We start from the raw sequence: 21,437 nt of genomic DNA on the forward strand, positions 1-21,437 counted from the left end.
GGAAGGGACCTTGGAGGTCTTCTAGTCCAACCCCCTGCTTAGGCAGAAAACCCTACACCACTTCAGACAAATGGTTATCCAATCTCTTCTTAAAAACTTCTGGTGTTGGAGCATTTACAACTTTTGGAGACAAGTTGTTCCATTGATTAATTGTTTTGTCAGGAAATTTGAGGGGCTCCTACAAAAATTAGTGGATCAATCTATTTTCCAAAGCACTAAAAGGCATGACAAGAAACAATGGATGGAAGCTAACCAAAGAGAGAAGCAACCTAGGACTAAGAAGAAATTTCCTAAGGGTGAGACCAATCAACCAATGGAATAGTTTGCCTTCAGAAGTTGTGGATGCTCCATCACACACAAGCAACACAGTGACAAGTCAATTTGAAATCTTTACAGTCTAATACTGTAAGCTAACTCTTAAATGCTGAAAATGCGGGATCAAAATACATAAACATTGAAACAGCATTGCAACCCTATTCCAAATTAATAAAATCAGTTCTGCTAATTAGAACGTATATTTAAAAAGACATAGGAACTCTGGCAAGGTACTCCTGTTTTTTAAAAAAAACATTTTCAAAACTCCTTTCCTGGCCTAATCCAGTCAAGAACAAGGAGAGATTCAACCTAAAAATAAGGAGGAACAATCAACCAATGGAACAACTTGCCTTTCGAAATTGTGGGAGCTTCATCAGTGGAGGCTTTCATGAAGAAGTTGGACTGCCATTTGCTTGGGTGGGGGGTTGGACTAGATGACCTATAAGGTCCCTTCCAACTCTGTTAATCTGTATGATCTGTTCATTTCTATTGTTTCTGTGCTGACTGCATTCCTGCAGTTTTGTTATTGTAACTAAGTATTCACCTATTAAATGGTTCTTGGCTGTCTGCTCGGAGCTATTAACTCAAGGGAGAGAGAAGAAAAAAACCTCTTTCACTTTATCCCCCCCCCCCAAAGTTTTAAAGGGGCTAGAATTTTTCTGCTGAGGAAATGGCTATGTGGTTATTTCATTTTTTTCTTTTCCCTTCCTTTGGTTAATTACAAACAAGCAGGAACATCTGAGGTGTGTGTGAGCTACTGAAATCATTAGGCAGGCAGCCTTGACTATTCAGCTGGTTTGCAGCACTCCATAAAGATCTCCAGAACCAGTGCGAACCAGCTGAATCCTATCACTGGACATAGACATATATCTTGGAAGATGAAAGTTGATAGAAATTGAGGCCAGTAGCAAAGAAATCCAGTATTTTACTGATTTGCTTGCAGAGAATAAAATATTGATTAAGTCCATGCTGGTGTAGATGAGTTTTTAGATAAATTGGTCCCAAAGCATTTATGTCTGTATATTAACCAGCCTTAGCAAAATAATACTTAGATTTCCTTCATGTTCTGTTTGTGCCATCTAGATTACAGTCCAAAGCTATCTCAGTTTCCTGGTGGGTTCAATCAAAGAACACTTTTCCCTTCTATGATTACAATTTGACTTTCTATAGGCATAGGAAAAGGACAGTCAATTTTCAAATAAATAACATAGGCCAGCACTTTATTTATATTTAAAGAGTTAATGTGGATGTTGGGTGGGGGACTGATAAAGCTTCATCTAGATTAGTATCTCCATAATATTTAGCTCGTCAGCAAGTAAGTTTTCATTTGGCTGAAGATCAACTTTTAATAAGATATAAATCATTCTAACAATCAATAACGAAGCTTTAAATTGCACCAAACATTAATCCAACTGGCATTTCTTAACACACACACACACACACACGCACACACACGCAGACAGACACTCAAACTCTTGACAGCCCTGAAATATTGAAAAAAGGTTCATTATGTAAATCCAGCTTCAGTTTTATGATGACATTTTTAAAAGCAAAACATGCAGCACTTTCAATCTCAGATTTTCAATCAGACTGTCTCTTTGGACCATGATCTACATGATTTCACTTTATAATCATTCAGCAGAGACTATTTTCTTCCATTTAGCCCTTAAGATTTATTGCTGGTAATTTTTACCTATATATCTCAGTTTCAAGTGTTCAGTCACATTATATACAATTTTTCAATAATTATTTCTAATAATTTTGTGTGATAACACCTCATCCTGGAGAATGATAGCACATATGGCTTTCTCTCTATCTTCCTCTTTTACATAACTTTAATATCATTAATTTAGTTGGAGGGGAGAATTGTTTTGAGCATGATGGAAATACATACTCAGGGATAGGTTGTTTAATATTGTTTTTTCTTCTTGGAAAATGCTACCACTGCGTGTCATTTCCCAGCAATGCTTTGTTGTTTAACACCACCTACAGGACTAATGAACATTAGTCACTCTGTTTATGGTGCTCACTGAAACTTTCATTGTACACTATTTTCCCCACACATTTGAATAACCTTAGGTAGTTGCAATAAATAGCACATTCTTCGGTTCAACTCATACTGAGATGGTTTCTGCAAAATCACAGGTTCTGATTATGATGGAGCAGTTCAGCAAATAAAAAAAAAACAAAGAAAAACTCAGTTAAGTTTTTAGCAGCCGTCTCAAAATCTAGAAATAAATCTTTCCACAGAGTTGGCATAGCAGAGGGGATATGAACCAAAAGATTACAGCCAAATTCTCCTTTCCCCCCATCCATGAAATTCTTCATCTGTTCGGGCTAGTTAGAGAATCCCATAGAACAACTCCAAAGTCTGCATTGAAGAAAAGGGAAATGGAAAATTGCATAGATCTGAACTATAAGTTAGAATATTCAAGATCACTCTTGCCAAGAACCAAACCACCTTCTTTCAACCTCAATCTCCTCCTATACCAGATAAGAGATAACACTAACTTGTTCTACCGGGCTTTTGAAAGGAGTACGTTGATGTGATGCTATGAAGTGCTCCAAAACTTTGAACCACAAATTCATGCTTATGACAGTTATGAAGACCATTGTTGCAGCACAGAATTTTCCTTTGGGATAAAATGAAAGTTGAACAGCTTTGATTCAGTGAAAGGAACTATAGAAATTCAACTGGTACAGAAAAACTTACAATCGAATACAATTCTGGTTGTGTTCATCTGTAGGAGACTTTCCCTCCCTCTCTTCTCCTCTGTTCTCTTTTCTCCAGTTTCAAGACTATTTTGATGAACTCCCATGGGTGTGAAGGAAACAGGAGCCATTGTGAACCAGCCTTCAGTTCCCTTCTCCTTATAATGTCCTTACCCCATCTAAATTTTTGTTGGAATATTCTGCTAAACTCTTACCCTAACAATTTGCAAATGTTTGAAAGTTATTTATTGGGGTTTATAGTTTTAGCCATCTCAAAGATCCAAGACAGGACCCAAACATCTCAATGATGGCAAGATCAATCAGAATAAGCATTCCTTTGATTTATTGTTTCTCAGCTCAGTCCAGAATCCCAAAGTTCAAGTCAAATAGGTGGACATTAATACTTAGTTAAATATGTTTGGCTTGAATGATGCATATAAGTATGAGTATGTGTGGCACCTTGCTCCATGTTGAACAAGTAAATTAGCATCAGTAAATTGAAGTTAGTAAATTAGTAAGTTAGTAATTAGCATTAGTAAATTGAAGTTCTAGTTTACCTATTCATGGCTAAATGCATGGCTAAAATTGAGAAGAATGGAACTTGTGTGTTTTGTGATGCCTTCAATATTCTCTTAGTTTCCTGGCCCTCTCAGAATTGATTATTTTATTTTATTTTATTTTATTTTATTTTATTTTATTTTATTTTATTTTATTTTATTTTATTTTATTTTATTTTATTTTATTTTATTTTATTTTATTTTATTTTATTATTTTATTTTATTTTATTTTATTTTATTTTATTTTATTTTATTTATCAACAAGTACAAGGAAACAAGTAACATTATAGACATAGACATGGACACATGAAAAAAATTGCCACAAATAAAAGGATATAAATAGGCAAAACAAATAGAATGATTACATATAAATGGGGACAGTAGGACAGGGAAGGTAGGCATGCTGGTGCACTTATGCACACCCCCTTAGGGACCTCTTGAGAAACATGAAAGGTCCACAGTAGACAGTTTAACGTAAAAGGTATGGGGATTAGCGAGACTAACAACAGGATCAGTAGAGTGTTCCAGGCATTTACTACTCTATTGCAGAAGTCATATTTCCTACAATCAAGATTAGAGCGAATTACATTGAGTTTGAATCTATTGATAGCCCTTGTGTTATTACGGTTGAAATTAAAGTACTCATTTACAGGTAGGACTTTTTGGTAAATAATCTTATGAACTACGCATAGGTCGGAATGTAGACAGCGTAGTTTGAGGCTATCCAGACCTAAAAATTCAAGCCTGGTGGTATAGGGAATTTTATTTCGAGCAGAAGATTTGAGTACTCTTCTAGTAAAATATCTCTGGACCCTCTCTAATGTATTGATGTCTGAAATACAGTGAGGGTTCCAGGCAGGTGAACAGTATTCAAGTATAGGTCTGGCAAAGGTTTTATATGCCCTAGTTTGAAGTATACCAGAGAGAAAACTTCGTAAAATGAGATTGACAACTCTTAATGCCTTTTTTGCAATGATGTTACAGTGAGCTCTGGGACTTAGATCTTTTGAAGTGAGTACTCCTAGGTCCTTGTCAGAGTGTGGGTCAACTTTTAGATCGTTTCCAGCCAGCAAATATTTGATGTTCTTATTTCTATTGCCAATGTGCAGGACTGAACATTTGTTAGCAGAGATTTGAAGTTGCCAATTGTTTGACCATTCAGATACATAGTTTAGGTCATTTTGAAGGGTAGTAGAGTTGTCTGTGGTGTTGAATAGTTTAACATCATCAGCAAAGAGGACACAGCTGCTTATAATTTGATCACAAAGGTCGTTGATATAAAGCAGAAAGAGTGTTGGACCTAGAACGCTGCCTTGGGGAACACCGCTGTTAACAGGTGCAGGAGTTGATAGGGCGCTGCCTATTTTGACCACTTGTTGCCTGTTTGACAGGAACGCAGCTAACCAATTATGCAGGGGTCCAGAAATGCCATAAGATTTTAGTTTCAGAAGTAGTTTGTTGTGTACTACTGAATCAAAGGCTTTACAGAAGTCTATGTAAATTGTGTCTATTGCTTTGCCCTGGTTGAGTTGAGATGTTTTTGCAGTGTATGAGTTGCAGATTACATGACAAATTTTTCCTGAAACCAAATTGTTTATCAGAGAGTAAGTTATTTGTTGCTAAGTGGAGGGTGATGGATTGGTTTATGATGGATTCCATGACTTTGCACGTGACACAACAAAGAGAGATTGGTCTATAATTCTCAACAAGGCTGGGGTCATCTTTTTTGAAGATAGGTATGACTGTTGCTAATGACCATATGTCAGGCAAGGAGCTCATTCTAAAAGATACTTCATAGATGGTGCTTAGAGGTTCAGCTATGGCGGAGGAAAGCTTTTTAAGAAAGAAGGCACATATTCCATCAGGACCAATAGATAGAGATGGCTTTAGTTTGTGTAGTGCCCTTATGGTGTTATCTTCAGTAAAATCAATGTGGATTTGATCATTGCAATTGGATGAGATACGACTAGGAAATGAGAGGGAGATGCTGTTGCTATTGACAAAGACTGAACTGAAAAAAGTGTTGAAGAGATTAGCTTTAACGGCATCATCGTTACAACCTTCACCATTTGGCCCTTTTAGAGGTGGAATGATTTTTGAGTCTTTAAGTTTGGCGTTTACAAAATTATAGAAGGCACGATTGGAATTCATGTGTAACAATTCTTCCTCCTGTTTGCAGTGGTAATTGATACATTCTGTTTTTATTTGGCAGCATATGGATTTGTATCGTTTTTTTAAGTTAGCAACATAGCCAGTTTTATTTTTCTGCCAAAGGGATTTTTTTAAATTGGAGTTTCCTTATTGATATGGGTAATTTGTTCTTTTTGGCTTTGGCTGTTACTAATGGTACATATAGATTAATGACTCTTTGAACTTCAAGTAGAAAAGTGTTATAATTGTCTTCAGCAGTGTTGCAATCATTGAATAGGATTTGCCAATCTAGAGATGAAAGGTCGGCAGCTATGAGATTGTAATTTGCTTTTTTAAAGTTGTATTTAGGAGTCCTATTATGAGATTTGTTGTATGGATGTAAATTTAGACAAAAGTCAATCATGCAGTGGTCACTGTTGGAAAAAGGTTCTTTGATATGAAGGTTATAAATTGTGTTTAAACTGTTGTAGAAGATTAGATCAAGGCAGTTGTTGAATCTAGTGTTGTTAGATACCAACTGATCAAGTCCTAAAGTAGTGACGGCATTATACAGAGTCATATGTATTGATTCAGTAGAGCACTCATTTAGGGTCCAATTAATAAGAGGTAAATTGAGGTCACCAAGAAAAATAATAGGATGTGGGCATGAGGCTACCCGTGTTAGTAAAGTAGTTAGTTTAATCGCATGATCAAGGTCATAATCAGGGGCTCTGTAACATAATAGGAAGTGAATTGTGGTATTTAGTGAAAGGTCTCATGAAGAACTAGCTCTTGTGTTACTTGAGTATTTTTCAGATCTAGGGACTTTTTATAAAAGATGGCAACACCACCTCCTCTTCTGATTCCATGGTCAGACCGATGGACATGGTAGTCACTTGTAGTGGTAACGGAGTCTGAAAAGGATTTGTTAAACCATGTTTCACAGCCAAATATAATGTCAAATTGAGCCGTATTTAGAAGAAGAAGAAATTCCGCCATTTTGTTTGTGAGGCTTCTTGCATTGAGTAGTTTGCATTTAAGATCTGTGACAGTGAACCTGGATGATCTTGGGGGCATGCATACCTAGTTTTGGATGTTAGGGTGTTAAGGTTGTTGATTGTTGGTTGTTGGGATGTTTGATTGATGGGATTGTCATTTGTTGGTTATTGGGTTGTTGTGGTTGTAGGGACGTGAGCCGTTGCTTTTGTGTTTGATACAGTCAGCCCGGTAATCGATGTAAAGGTCAGTTTCACCACGATCCAGGCTTCTTCTGAGCTCTGCGTGAAGCATTATGACAAATGCCATCTTCAAATATGGCTGCATGAATATAAATAAAATGATGAAGATTAGACAAATATTATTTTCTGTCCTCTGGATCCTTCCTTTACCGTTACATAATGGTACCTGCTCTTCAGAGTACTGGCTCTTATGTTTCCTTTCAGCTGTTCTGAATGTTATAAAAAGGGAGCCTGGTTTCATCTGTCATGTTCCTTCTAAGTTTAGTTGGTCATGGCACTTGTCTGCAAGCTTGGATACTGATGAAGGATCTGGGTTAGGAATTAGATATTATTACCCATGTTGCCTTTTTCACAGAAGCAGACAGCTTTAGAATTAAAATCTGTAACCTCAGCAAACCTAATCTTTAGAAATGCAATTAGGTCACGTTATAATTTTCATGAAAACTGACAGATTGATGCTATATTGAAAGTATTAAACTCAATATTAACACGATAAAATTAATAGTTTTGAAATGAGTGATTAACCACACAGCTTCCTGGAACTGGAACTGCAGAAACAAAATCTATATCCTTTAGAGCAGAAAAAATGAAATGCATACAGTGCAGAGATTTGGTCTATGATGCATTTTGCTAACAGCAAAAGTATGTGTTCTGATCTGGTGTTTGCCTTCTAGATGTAGTTGGCCTACAACTTGTTCTGGCTACAACAACATATCTGGTGAGCATCCAATTGTGAGAGGTGTGATCTAGCAGACACCCATGTATGCCCAAATGAGAGAGACATTTGAGGATTTTCAACCTTTGGATTCTGTTATGAACTGTACCAATGGAAGAAAATAGTTGTAGCGCAGGGTTGAACGGTGGCTTCCTTGGTACTTTCTGAGCTTGGTTGCTTTCTTCAAGATGTTTCGTTACCAAACTAGGTAATACCATCAGTGCTAGTAAGGAATGGGATTTGATCTCATTTTATATATTAGTGGCTTGCCCTATCAGTGTTGGTGGGATGATAATTATGGCAGTTCCTTGATTGGGCTGTTGTTTACTGTTAGCTTGTTTGGCAGCTCCTTGATTGAGATATTGTTCGCTTCCTGATTGTTGGTCTAATATTAATCTTGGTGTTAATCTCTGCTTATCTGAGTGTTGCTTGCTGGTGAGGAGGTGTTTAAGTATTTTTGTTTTCTTTTTGGCTTTTTCATTGTCTCTTTTGAATGGTATGTACATGTTGTTTATGTTTATGTGCCTATTGATTAGGGGTGAAATGCTCCCGGTTCGGACTGGATCACCTGATCTAGTAGTGATGGCAGTGGGTGGTTCAGAGAACCGGTAGCAAAAATCCCTGCACCACCTCCCATGCCCAGCTGAGCACACGATCATCAGAGGCTTTTTTTTTTTCTTTTAAAAGCATTTTTTCTACAACCTCTTTAGCTGAAAAAATGCTTTTAAAAGTAAAAAAAAAGCCTCTGATGATCACACGGCTCAGCTGACTTGCCTGATCGTCAAAGGCTTTTAAAAGCATTGTTTTACAACCTCTTCAGCCAAAGAGGCTGTAGAAAAAATGCTTTTAAAAGTCTCTGACGATCCCAGCTGAGATGCCTGATCGTCAGAGGCTTTTAAAAGCATTTTTTTACAACCACTTCGGCTGAAGAGGTAAAATTGTAAAATTTGTTACTACCGGTTCTGTGGGTGTGGCTTGGGGGAGTAATGTGACTGGGTGGGCATGGCCAATTTTTTTTATTATTTTTAAAAGCATTTTTTTACAACCACTTCGGCTGAAGAGGTTGTAGAAAAAATGCTTTTAAAAGTAAAAAAAAAAAAATTGGCCATGCCCACCCAGTCACATTACTCCCCCAAGCCACACCCACAGAACCGGTAGTAACAAATTTTACATTTTATCACTGCTATTGATGGCCTATTTCTCAGCGTGCCAGGCTTCCAGAAATTCCAGAAAGTGTTTTTGGACTTGGCTTAGTTTAGGATGCTTATAGTTTCCCAGTTGAAACTATGGTTAAGTCTGCCCATGTGTTGTGAAATTCAGGAGTTTGTCTTCTGACTGCTAGTTGGCATTTATGGATGCACTCTGATAGTTTTCTGCCCCTTAGTCCTACATAGTAGCTGTTGCAGTCTTTACACTGTATGTTGTAGATCAGTGGTCCTCAGACTTTTTGGCACCAGGGACTGGTGCCTGTGTGAAGGACAATTTTTCCACGGACTGGGGTTGGGGGCTGGAGGAGGAGTGCACAACTTAGAACCCTCGAATGCACAATTTACAGTAGGGTTCATGGTCCCATGACAATCTAATGCCTGATGATCTGAGGTGGAGCTGAGGAGGTGGTGTTAGCACTGGGGAACAGCTGCAAATACAGATGAAATTTAGTTCGCTCACCCACCGCTCATCTCCAACTGTGTGGTCCAGTTCCTAACAGGCCACAGACCAATCTGTGGCCCAGATGTTGGAAACTCTGTTGTAGATGGCCCCTGTTTTTTTTCTTCTGGGGCTGCTGGGTCTTGGTTTACTTAGGATGTTTTGGAGGGCTTTAGTTGGTTTGTGTGCTATGATGGTGCTATGTGGTTTTAATAGTCTGCTGGTGGTTTCTGAAATGTTTTTGATGTTTGGCAGTGTTATCATTTTCACAGCTTGTGTTAGTTGTGGTATATAGCATTGAGTACAGATACTTTTTGACGAATGCAATAAAGGCAAATAACTGTAACTCGGGTGTACAATCAGGGTGAAAGTTCATTTTCCAAGCTGATTTCCAAACATTTTGATATCAGGCTAGGTAACATCTTCAGCAGAGTTTAGGGGATGTCAGTGTCAGTGTTCTTCTGTTTATAAGGGCTTTGTTAAAAACCAGTATTTATGAAGACCAGCTTGGCACTGAAATGCCACAATCCTAAATCCTTAATCTCTGGTGTCACACTGACACCAAATAGCACCAGTTTGATTGGAGCAACACAAAAAAACATTGGCCACGCTACCATCCACCATGCTCATGAGTTCATCGAAGCCTGGCACTCCACAAGCAATTCCATCAATAGACACATTAACCTACAACCAGCCTACGAACCAGTGGTGGGTTGCTACCAGTTCTCCCTGGTTCGGGTGAACCAGTAGCGGCAGTGGTGGGAGGCTTCACCCACCTGCCCGGATGTTTCTTCACATGCGCAGAAGCATTGCGTGTGAGCGTGAGCACGTGAGTGCCCACAAGCGAACTGGTAGCAACGGTTTTTGAAACCCACTACTGCTATGAACCCCTCAGAACCCAAATCAACCGCACAGCCAACCAGAGACAGCATTAACTCTCTATCAAACCTTGCAACCCCCCACCAGCACTTCACCTCCTAATGACCCTCATCTGACCTAACCTCCCCATCACAAGACCCATGACAAGACTCTCACTGGTGACTCATACCTGACCCATGACAAGACCCTGACCTGATAGGACCCTGACCTGATGGGACCTCATCATCACAAGACCTACTGACTACATGAAGCAGTTATAAACAGAAAGAACACTGATATCCCCTAAAATCCACTGTAGATGTTACCTAGCCTGGGAACAAAATGTTAAGAAACCAACCCACAAGCTCGGAGAACAACTGAATTTCTATACTACTGACCTCATTTCTATGGACTGTGGAGCCCTGATCTGGGGCTCGCCATACCTGGGGTGATGATGGTGGGAAGGGCATGGAGCAGCACACAGTGGAGATGACCACCAAAATGACAGACAAGGCTGCGGTGGCAGTGGCTGGACACTCTGGGGCAGTGCCAACCAGCCCCTCATCAGCAGATCATTCCCTTGGCCAGTCCTCTGAGAGTGGCACCGAGGGGCAGGCGACCAGCATGATGAACAAGGAGGCGATGGCAGTGATGAGACTTCTGGTGGCAGCACCAAACAGCTGCTCGCCAGCTGCTCGCCCCCCTGCTTCCATGCATGGGCCTCTGGTTGAGATTCACAGGGGCCCGAAGCATGCCACCACCTGGGCCATGCTGCTGTGGCCAGATGTTTGCCACAGGCTACCAGATGTTGGGTGACCAGCAGGCATGGCAGGCCAGCTAGAGTGGTCCTGGGCTATAGAGTGCATGGAACTGTGTTATTCTCATCATGTACCAGGGCTCTGACCTGCTGTTGAGGATTAAAGTCTGGGTTACTGAGAAGCTTGGTTTCCTGTGTGTTTGCCTTGGTCCTCACCTGGTCTGGCCCTGGACCTTTGAGAGAAAATCAGCACTCTTCCTTTTTCTTTCCCCTTGTTGTCTTCCACTGATTTCATGGTTGGCCAGAGAGGAGGAACGAAGCCAGTGCAATGGCTGAAGGGACAGTGCCAGAGGTGGCTGAGGTGGAGCCTGATACAGAGGAAGAGGTGCCCAAGCCAGAGGCTTTGGAGGACAGTGCACAATCAGTTGTGAGGCCAAAGGAATGTGAGGCATGTAGAGCGGTGCAGCCAACAGAGGCGCGACAGTGCCCAGAGGCCTGCAAGGCCCCAGGGCCCTCAGGGGAGTGGTGGCATAGTTCATCGGTGACTGGGGTTTCTGAGTCACGATTGTCAACCCCCCCTCATTCTGGGGCTCCTTTGACAGTGGGCCTTGGGAACGTGGGCCTTGGCCCCCAGAAGGCCATGGAAAGATTGACTCATGGAACATGATCTGTCCCTAGTGCCCTGGGCCCTACGGTGAGGCCTGTTCGACCTCCACTACAGTGTTTTCAGTGTAACCAGCCAGGACACTGTGCAGCTGAATGCATGGCGCCTTTGCTGCAGTTACCGATGTTACTAGCCCGCAGCTCCAGTAAGACTGCAAGGCCTCCCTGACAGACCCCTGAAAGATTCCGGGGAGCAAGCAGGCAGAGTCCTCAGTGATGACCTCAGAGGAGGGAGAAGTGACGGTGGTGGGAAAGTTCCAGGTGGTAGCATCAAACAGCCACTCACCAACTGATTGCCCCCCTGCTTCCATGCACGGGCCTCCAGTCGGGATTCACAGGACCATGAAGCATGCTACCGATTGGGCCATGCCGCTTCAGCTGAATGTTTTCCATAGGCTACCGGATGTTGGGTGACCAGCGGACGTGGCAGGCTGGCTGGAGGGTGTGGTCCTGGACTATAAAGTGCACTGGGAGTTGAGAGCTCCCAGCCCTGACTTTGCACGGAACTGTGTGTTATACTCATCGTGTACCAGGGCTCTGGCCTGCTGTTGAGGGTTAAAGTCTGGGTTACTGAGCAGCTCGATTTCCTGTGTGTTTGCTTTGCTCCTCACCCAGTCCAGCCCTGGATATATCCTTTTCTAGGAAATATCCTAGGATATATGTGTATGTCCTTCTTTGCTCTTTTTTTTAGGAAGTCAAGAAAATCATACTTATTTCAACCTGCATTTTATAAATTATCTTACTGCAATTCATTTCTTCTCATATTTGAGAAGGTATCATTTTAATCTGATGCTTGTGGATGTCTTTATCTTGTTTTGGGTGGGAAGTGTGCTCTGAAAGATACTGGTGAATAAGAAAGTAAACCCCACTCTCTATTAGCACTGACCATGTTACCTAATTTTGGTAATATAATGCGTAGAAGAAACAAGCAATCTCATAGAGCACCAGGAACCCATGGTATGAACTGTCTTTATGGATGGAAACTAATCAAGGAGAGAACCAACCTAGAATTAAGGAGACATTTCTTGATAGTTAGAACAATTAATCAGCGGAACAACTTGCTTCCAGAAGTTGTAGGTGCTCCAACACTGGAGGCTTTTAAGAAGAGATTGGACAACCATTTGGTTGAAATGAAATAGGTTTTCCTGCTTGAGCAGGAGGTTGGACTAGAAGACCTCCAAGATCCCTTCTAACTCTGTTATTCTGTTATTGTCTATTTACTTGCCCTTGCAGGACTGAAGTAAGATAGTGACTATTCTTCAACTTCTATACTCTGCAGGTTGCAATATAGTTTTTAGCTGAACAGACAAACAAGACCTACTGGAAACTTAGGATGAAATAGAAATGTGCTCTGAAATGATAAATACATGGAAATGAAAATTATAAAACAAAATGTTTATAAAAATATGCACTTAAACATTCATTGTCATATTCCCACTCCCAGTTGTAAACCATTGTGGAAACGGAGTGTAATGAACTTGTCAATAAATACACATGGTAGTGAAACTGACAGAAAAAGATTGAACCCTCCACCTAATGCAGGATGTTGAAAACTCATCTCACCTTTGATCAGTGTTCTAATGTTAAATATAGCAAAATTGTTCTCAGATTCTTTCTACAGAAGCCATTTTCAACTTTTCCTTCTGCTCAGGGGCCATCATATCACAGAGGAGAAAGGAGGGAATGAAGGTCAGACTCTTGGTAGTCAAAAGTAAGATTTCTACTGAGCCCTTTTAAAGACCAGATTTATTGATAAGGTCAGGAGTATTAGTACAGAATTTTCAACAACTGGACCATTCATTTTAGAATCTAGTTTAATTTTAGGGTACATTAGGGTACAGTTTTCTTCAGTTTCTTTCTACTACCTCTTCTCTGTGCTGACAGACACTCTGTTGTTTCCCAGACAACTGAGGAATGTGTAGGGAACTTTCCCAACCCTCTGCTGTATCTTTATTAGGCTGAAAATAGACCATGGCAGTCTGGCTAATCTTTTCCCTTGCTGTGAGTGCTGACTTTCGAAGAAAAGTCTCTGCACTTACATAGGCTTTTTTTTTTGATTTTTTTGATTATTTTTAAACAGAACATAAAACATAAATCCATTATCCATTACAATTGCAAATCGGTTACAAATCTTTTGTGCTTCATCTCTATATTCAGAGTTTACTAATTATCTAATTTCTCATATTGTCAAACAAATAAACATCCTCATTTATCATTTATTTAACTATGGCTTTACTGCTTCAAAAAATTATTTTCAAATATTATATTTATAACATTCATTTTATGTTTCATATTTCATTTCCATGCTTTCTTATCTAGCCATTGATAAAATAAATCCCATATCTTATAATATTGTTTATCTTCTTGTTCTCTAATTTCAAATGTCAATTTACTCATTTCAGCACATTCCATGATTTTCTTAATAACTTCATCTTGTGTTGGTATTTTCTCATTTTTCCAGTTTTTAGGAAACACAATTCTGGCCGCTGATAAAATATTCACAATCAAATATCTCAATTCTCTATTGTATATTTCTGGCACAATCCCTAATAAAAAAATCTCTGGCTTAAAGTCTATGTGTTTTTTTATCATTTTTTCCAACCATGTGTGGATTATAGTCCAGTATCTTTTAGCTTCTACACATGTCCACCACATATGGTAATATGAGCCTGGTGTCTGATGATATTTCCAGCACTTTTCAGATTTGTTCTTGAACATTCTGGCTATTCTTGTCAGGGGATGATGCCACCTGTAAAACATCTTATACAAATTTTCCTTATATGCTGTTAACATTGTCATTTTATAATTTTGCAGCCACAATTTTTGCGATTTCTCTAAATCAATTCCATAACCAAAATTTTTCCCCCATGCAATCATTGTTTCTTTTTGTTCTTCTTCCAACTTTACCTCTAATAAATACCATACAATTTTTTAATTACATAGTCATCAGAACCTATTAAAATTTTATCTAAGTTAGTCAAATTATTATAAAGACCCTCTGTCTTACAATCTTTATCATATCTAGAATGTATTTGCATATAAGAAAACCAATTCATCTGTAAACCTTGTTCCTCCAATTCTTGCTTTGATTTGCACTTACATAGTCTTTGACCTTAAAATTGTCACAGTGATTCAGTTCACTTCACTTGCATCAGTCCAAGCTCAAGTCCAACATCCTCCTTTGACTTCCTGATCTGATAGTAAGTTCCTCAAATGTTGGCATTCACCTGTATATTCTGTTCAGAAAAACAGTAGAAAAACATGGCAGCCAATTTTGTAAGAATGATGAAAAGGAGCTGCAAATGGCATGAAAGTGGTGCTCTAGAGTCCTATTGTCATATGGTGTAAAGAAGTCAGAGATGACCTTGGAGAAGGAATGTGACAGTTAACAGTACAGGATTTAAACCCAGGATTAAAAATGAACATTAGAAAGACACTTAAACCCACCTTAACTTTCTAGTATAAGAGAAAGGGAGGGAAAATGCTTTCCATCTTTCAAGATTCTGTCCCAAAGCCTATTTGCAGTGGTGAAATTCATTTTTTTTTACTACCGGTTCTGTGGGCGTGGCTTGGTGGGTGTGATGTGGCTTGATGGGCGTGGCTTGGTGGGCGTAGCAGGGGAAGGATACTGCAAAATCTCCATACCCATCCCACTCCAGGAGAAGGATACTGCAAAATCCCCATTTCCTCCCCACTCCTGGGGGAAAGATATTGCAAAATCTCCATTCCCACCCCACTCTGGGGCCAGCCAGAGGTGGCATTTGCCGATTCTCACAACTATTGAAAATGTCCACTACCGGTTCTCCGAACTGCTCAAAACGTCCGCTACCAGTTCTCCAGAACCTGTTGGATTTCACCCCTGCTTATTTGGGTATTATATGTGGAATCTGTTTCCTCATCTGGCTTATTTAAAAAGGAAGATGTATCTAACTGATCTTCTTACTGATTTGAAAGAGAACATGCTAAACATGCCTTAGCCAAAACAGCAAGGATAGAATCAGAGATGGTAATGCTATCTAAATACAGCAGGATTTACTCCTGAGTAAAAAGGCAGGGATTTCAACTGCCAACGAAACAGGTTTTATATATATATAAAATCACCAAAGAGTAATATGACATGGCTCATTTTTTATTCAGTTCTAATCTCCATCATGGCCAATTCCTACTGCCTCTGTCTTCCAGTACATCAATAGCTTGCCTTTCATTGATTGCTCAGATACTGCTAGCTATTCTATAAGTGGCCTGTGCCATTAGGATTGTGCTGTTTTCCTGGCCACACAAAATACCCCCTCTATGGTAGAAGAAAGTAAATAACAATTGAGTCACAGGCTAAGCTCGGTGACACAATCACTCTTTGAATATGAAACATACTGTTTGCCTTAGTTCTCTTCCTGGAACACATTTACCAGTAGAGAAGACGTCTGTGGAAAGTATTCTCAAAGGCAGCATGTTTATCTCTTACCTCTGTTTTCACTGACTCAGTCAAAGTGGTATGATTTCAAAGTGGGCCTCAATTCCCAGCGTCTTGATGACAACTAATAGGGTTTTCTTGTCTTTCATTTCATTTCCTTTTCAAATGGCCCATGTTACTAATTTACGTCATTCTGAAAGAAATGTTTTGCAGCTCAAAAGGAAAATGCGGTATCAAGATTGTAGGTGGCAAGGTGGAAATCATTAGGTACCTGTGTGTTGTTTAGCTAACATGACAAGGAACCAGGGAAGTGGCAGGTAGAAGAAAAATGGGATGTGACACAAAGTTCATTGTGTAGCATGCATTGTGGTGCTGAACAGTAACATCTTCCCTCTCAAACGCCGTTTCAAAGACTCCTGAGATCATATTGTTTCCAAAGCAGCACCCTAAAGTAAATATGAAACAAGAAGCTGATGGAAAAAGACCAGGGGTGAAATGCTCCCGATTCGGAGCGAATCAGGTGATCCGGTAGCGATTGTGGCAGGTGGTTTGGAGAACCGGTAGCGATGGCAGCGTGAGGCTCCACCCACCCACCCGGGTGTCGGTACTTCCTGGTTTTAACCAGGAAGTAATGTGTTTTTTACCCTCTGCGCATGCACAGAAGGTTTTGCGCATGTGCAGAGGGTCTGCGCGCGCATGTGACGCGCACACACTTCCGAACCGGTAAGGAAGATAAGTAGATTTCACCCCTGAAAAAGACCATGGGTGCAATCTATTCACATTCCAAAATTCCAAGGAAAAAGAAACCTATAGGAAAAGTGACCCAGAATTAATGCATATGTTCACATTCTAAAACGTACTTCTGACATCATAGAACACCTCTGAATATAGCTAAGGAAATGCAATGGAGGATGGGGGAAAAGGTAAAAAAATGCAGATGAAGGGAGTTATAAATAAATAAAAAATATCCAGCTCCAAATAGCAATTATTCCTAAACACTTAAGATTTTTTTTTTTTTTGGTCAAAGGCTTGATTCTAAATATTTGTGGTGCTAAATCTATCTTAACCTAGATGTCATAATTCAAGTTCTCATATATCTCTCTATTTAATATGGAATTTTGCTGTATATTTCTGGAATAGCTCTCAGGAAGATTTCACATTAACCTGATGAAGTAAAAAATAGTAACTTACCATGCCGTTTTCTTGCCCTGATGACTGACATGGATTCTGGTCCTAACTTTAGCATCCTAAATTAGATTTCATTGCAGCAACTTTTTTGTCTCTAATAAAACTAAGGGGCAGCTATCATTAGCTAGATAAATAAGATGTAGCATTATTGTAAGTAATAGCAGCAGAACGCACTGAGCCACCTGAGGATTGTGAGATCAATGTGATAAACTGGTGGGATTTTTTTTTTTTTGCCCTTTTTATATAAATAAGCAACCTAGATTTTGACATGCATTTTTTCCCCTTTAGTTGAAATCTCTTTTGAAATACAAATAGTAATTCTGAGGGAATTTTGGCAAGGAGAAAAATTGTTCCTAGTTTCCTTACTATTGCTTAGTCTCTTTACTACTACTTTTCTGTTTTATTTACACACTAAAGCTCACATGTGACTTAGGATAAGCCCAATATTTTTTTTTTACAATAAACTCAGTTTTGCTACTGAACTACAAATAGGCTTCTTTCTCCTATTCTGGAAGCTAAATGACCAGTTAATAATAAATCAACAAATAATCTAAAATGGTCATTTCCATATAATAAAAAAGATAAAGAGATAAACAAAATGATTTTAAAATAAAAGAACAAAAGAAAAGGCAAAAGGAACCCTATGTTTACATACTCATTTTCTTAGGAAATTATATAGCCAGCAATTTTATTCTTACAACATTCCATGAAGTTGGGTAGAGAAAGAAAAAAGTGACCAGCACAAATTCTGGAATAGGAGATCATCCAGTGAGTTTTCTTTTTTTTTTTTAAAAAAAAAAATTAAAATAGTTTAATAAACATAGTAAAAACGAATACAAACTAAATTAAAAGAGCCTTGATAGTACAGGGGTTTAGTGCACCCTGTTATTAACACAGCTGCCTGCAATTTCTGCTGGTTCGAATCTCTCCAAGGCTCAAGGTTGACTCAGCCTTCCATCCTTTCTAAGGTAGGTGAAATGAGGACCCAGTTTGTGGGGGCAATAAGCTGACTCTGTATAAAAATATACAAACAGAATGAAGGCTATTGCTTAAAGCATTGTAAGCCGCCCTGAGTCTCCGGAGAAGGGCAGCATATAAATCAAATTAAAAAAAGAAAAAAAAAAGAAAAAAGAATAAAAGAAACTTTTAGAAAGTGCAGGAAAAAGTAAAAAAAGAAAAAGACAACTAGAAAAGGAAGAAAAAAAATAAGAATAGAGTACAAAATAGAGTACAGAAAAGGAAAAGAAATATATAACAAAATGACTTTTCCCTTCATAATAACAAGTATAAACAACTTTAGGAACTTATTAGTCACTCTGTGAGGGAGGCTGCATCGTTCATGAAATGAAACAGTCAATGACTGGCACACAAAGGCCAGGATGGTGACCACTCTTGTTCTCTTTCTCTCTCTTTTTCTAATATGAGACTAGTGGCCTTTTCTGCCCCCTGTCTATGAGCTCTGTGGGATTATTTTATTTGGACTGGCTTGCAATGGTTTGAGAAAAAGATAAAGGAAATCACAAATGAAGTTATCCAAGCTACTATAGATGCATGAGTATGTGTGTAATTTTGTCATCACAACTGATGCCAGAATGGGAATCCTGATGACGTTACTTGCCTCCTTATGTCCATTCTTGTTAGATGCCCAAGGTTCATGACTGGGATTTTCAGGAGGAAATGGAAAAGGAGAAGTTCATGCTACAATTGGGCCACTCCCAAAGCAGGAAAACAGGAAGCTACAATCTGGTGACATACTTTTAATAGTGGGCTGAGTCATTCTTATATTTGGAACTGGGTCTCATCAAGTCAACTGGAGATCTGTAGAAACGGTGATATATTTTTCTTGCCTAATAGCAAGCAAAGCTGCCTCTTTTGTTGTTTAATTTTCTGGACTGCTGAAGCTCTAGAATGAAAGGGAGTCAAACATTTTTCAGCCATGTGGTTATTCTTGAAGCAATCTCAGGATTGGGGAAGATTATTTTGAAAATGACTTCCATAGAAGCTGAATCACACAGAACAACAGCAGGCAGCTTTTCTTAAAGAGAGTTTTCTGGGATGGCTGTTAATTGCAGACCTTGCTTAATGTCAGGTATGCCTCCTTTCAACACTCAAGAAAGAAAAACCCTGACTCCATTTTCATAGAGAAAGGAATTTAATAGCAACTCAATCCTCCTCTAGCAGTTGACATCAGTGGTGGGTTCTACTTACCTTTACTACCGGTTTGCAACGGTGCTGCATAGAAATGCTGCAGAAGCATTTTGGTGACATCGGGGTCAGTGGGCGGAGCCTCCTGCCAGTTTTACTACTGGTTCTATAGAACCGGTGTGAACTGGGGGCAACCCACCACTGCCTGTATCATTACAGAGAAATGGCACTCACAGCTTCTGAAGGCAAGTTGTTCCACAGGTTTATTACTCTCACTGTCAGGAAATTTCTCCTTAGTTCTAGGCTGGTTCTCCCCTTAATTAATTTCCATCCATTGTTTCTTGTCTTACCTTCTGGTGCTTAGGAAAATAGGTTGACCTCCCTCTTCTTTGTGGAAACACCTCCAATATCAGAACACTACTATCATATCACCCTTAGTCCTTTTCACTAGAATAGACATATCTAATTCCTACAACTGTTCTTCATTTGTTTTAGCCTCCAGCCCTCTAATCATCTTTGTTGCTCTTCTCTGCACTCTTTCCAGAATGTATGGGAAGAGATCATTTGTTGTGTTTTAAGGGAAGGCTATTTATTTAATCTATAAGATGTCCATCTAACTCTACAAAGGGACTTTGGGTGGCTTATAATTAAAGTTATACAATTGTACAATTATTAATTAATCTTGCTGATTAGACTTAAAAACTGACTTCAGACGCCATTCTACTTCCCTTTTCAATGGTTCTGTCTCCATAGATCTATACAGTGTGAATGCACTCAGGGTGGATTGCATTCATAGCATATTCCAACATATATTAACTATGGTGTGCATATTTTCGTTTACAAGCATGGGCTTATAAGTATGGCAGTGATTCCTTTAAAACTGCTTTGGTTACTACATTAAGGTTGTACCATTCAAGTGAGTGAATTGAAACCCTGGTTGATGACAGTAGGAGCCTGGATAGCTCAGCAGACTAAAGCATTGTAATTTAACTCCAGCTGTCTGCAATTAGTAAATTCGAATCTTGCCAGGCTCAAGGTTGACTCAGCCTTCCATCCTTTCTAAGGTAGGTAAATTGAGGACCCAGTTTGTGGGGGCAATAAGCTGACTTTGTAAAAATATACAAAAGTATGAAGGCTATTGCTTAATGCATTGTAAGCCGCCCTGAGTCTCCGGAGAAGGGCAGCATATAAATCAAATAAAAAAAAAAATGACAGAGCCCTTGCAAACCAAAAGTAAGCTTTGCCCTCTGCTGAACCAGCTTCTGTAATTTCTAGCAACTTTTGGAAAGGGAAATGGGCACTCCTTCTACAATGTCTTCTCTGTATTATAAAGTTGCCATCTGACTGCAACTTTAATGGGTAAATGAATGACCCAACTGATACCCTTTTGCTGGTAATAACAACTTTGTGAAGTTCTATCTGCACAAATATTTAAGATCACAACCAAATGCTATTCCTCCCGAGATAAACCACTTTATGGTTTAAACCACTTTAAACCACTAGAGGGTACCAAAGCACCATTATTTAAAACGCCAATTTCCTTCTAATTAAAGTTCTCTCTGAAATGAGAGGTAAAAGAAAAATTGTAACAGAAGGAGCCAAAAATAAGTTTTAAAGCTTGACATGAACAATCCTTAAAACTGGAATGATGAGATTTAGGTTCAAGCTCATTTATTATATAGAATCAGCAAGGACTTTAGAAAATTTTACTGACTTATTATGATTCAAATAACACATTATGGGGATTTCCAATTTTAATTTTTTTTCCTTCACCCCAAAGCAGTTTTAAGGCTGGCTGCATCTGTGTGAGAGAAGAGCATGCACATGGGGTTGCTTCATCAGTTCAAAATCATCCTAATTGTTACCTGTGGATGAAAAGATACAAGGTTTCTCCATTTCATAGATGCAAACAAGGAATGCAAACAGAAATAAAATTTCCTTTGTTCTGTTGAAGTGAAGCAATTCAGGTTTTATTTTTCACTTCCAGAGTGTGCACATTAGGAGACAATGGTTACTAAAGCAATACTTGGTTTTCTTGATCTGCTTTTGACCACAACTTGCATTCACACAGCTTAGGGATGCTGTATGTATGTTTGAAGAG

This window comes from Pantherophis guttatus, chromosome 1 (assembly GCF_059756535.1).
Source record: "Pantherophis guttatus breed Tessera chromosome 1, ASM5975653v1, whole genome shotgun sequence".
Classification (NCBI taxonomy): Eukaryota; Metazoa; Chordata; class Lepidosauria; order Squamata; family Colubridae; genus Pantherophis; species Pantherophis guttatus.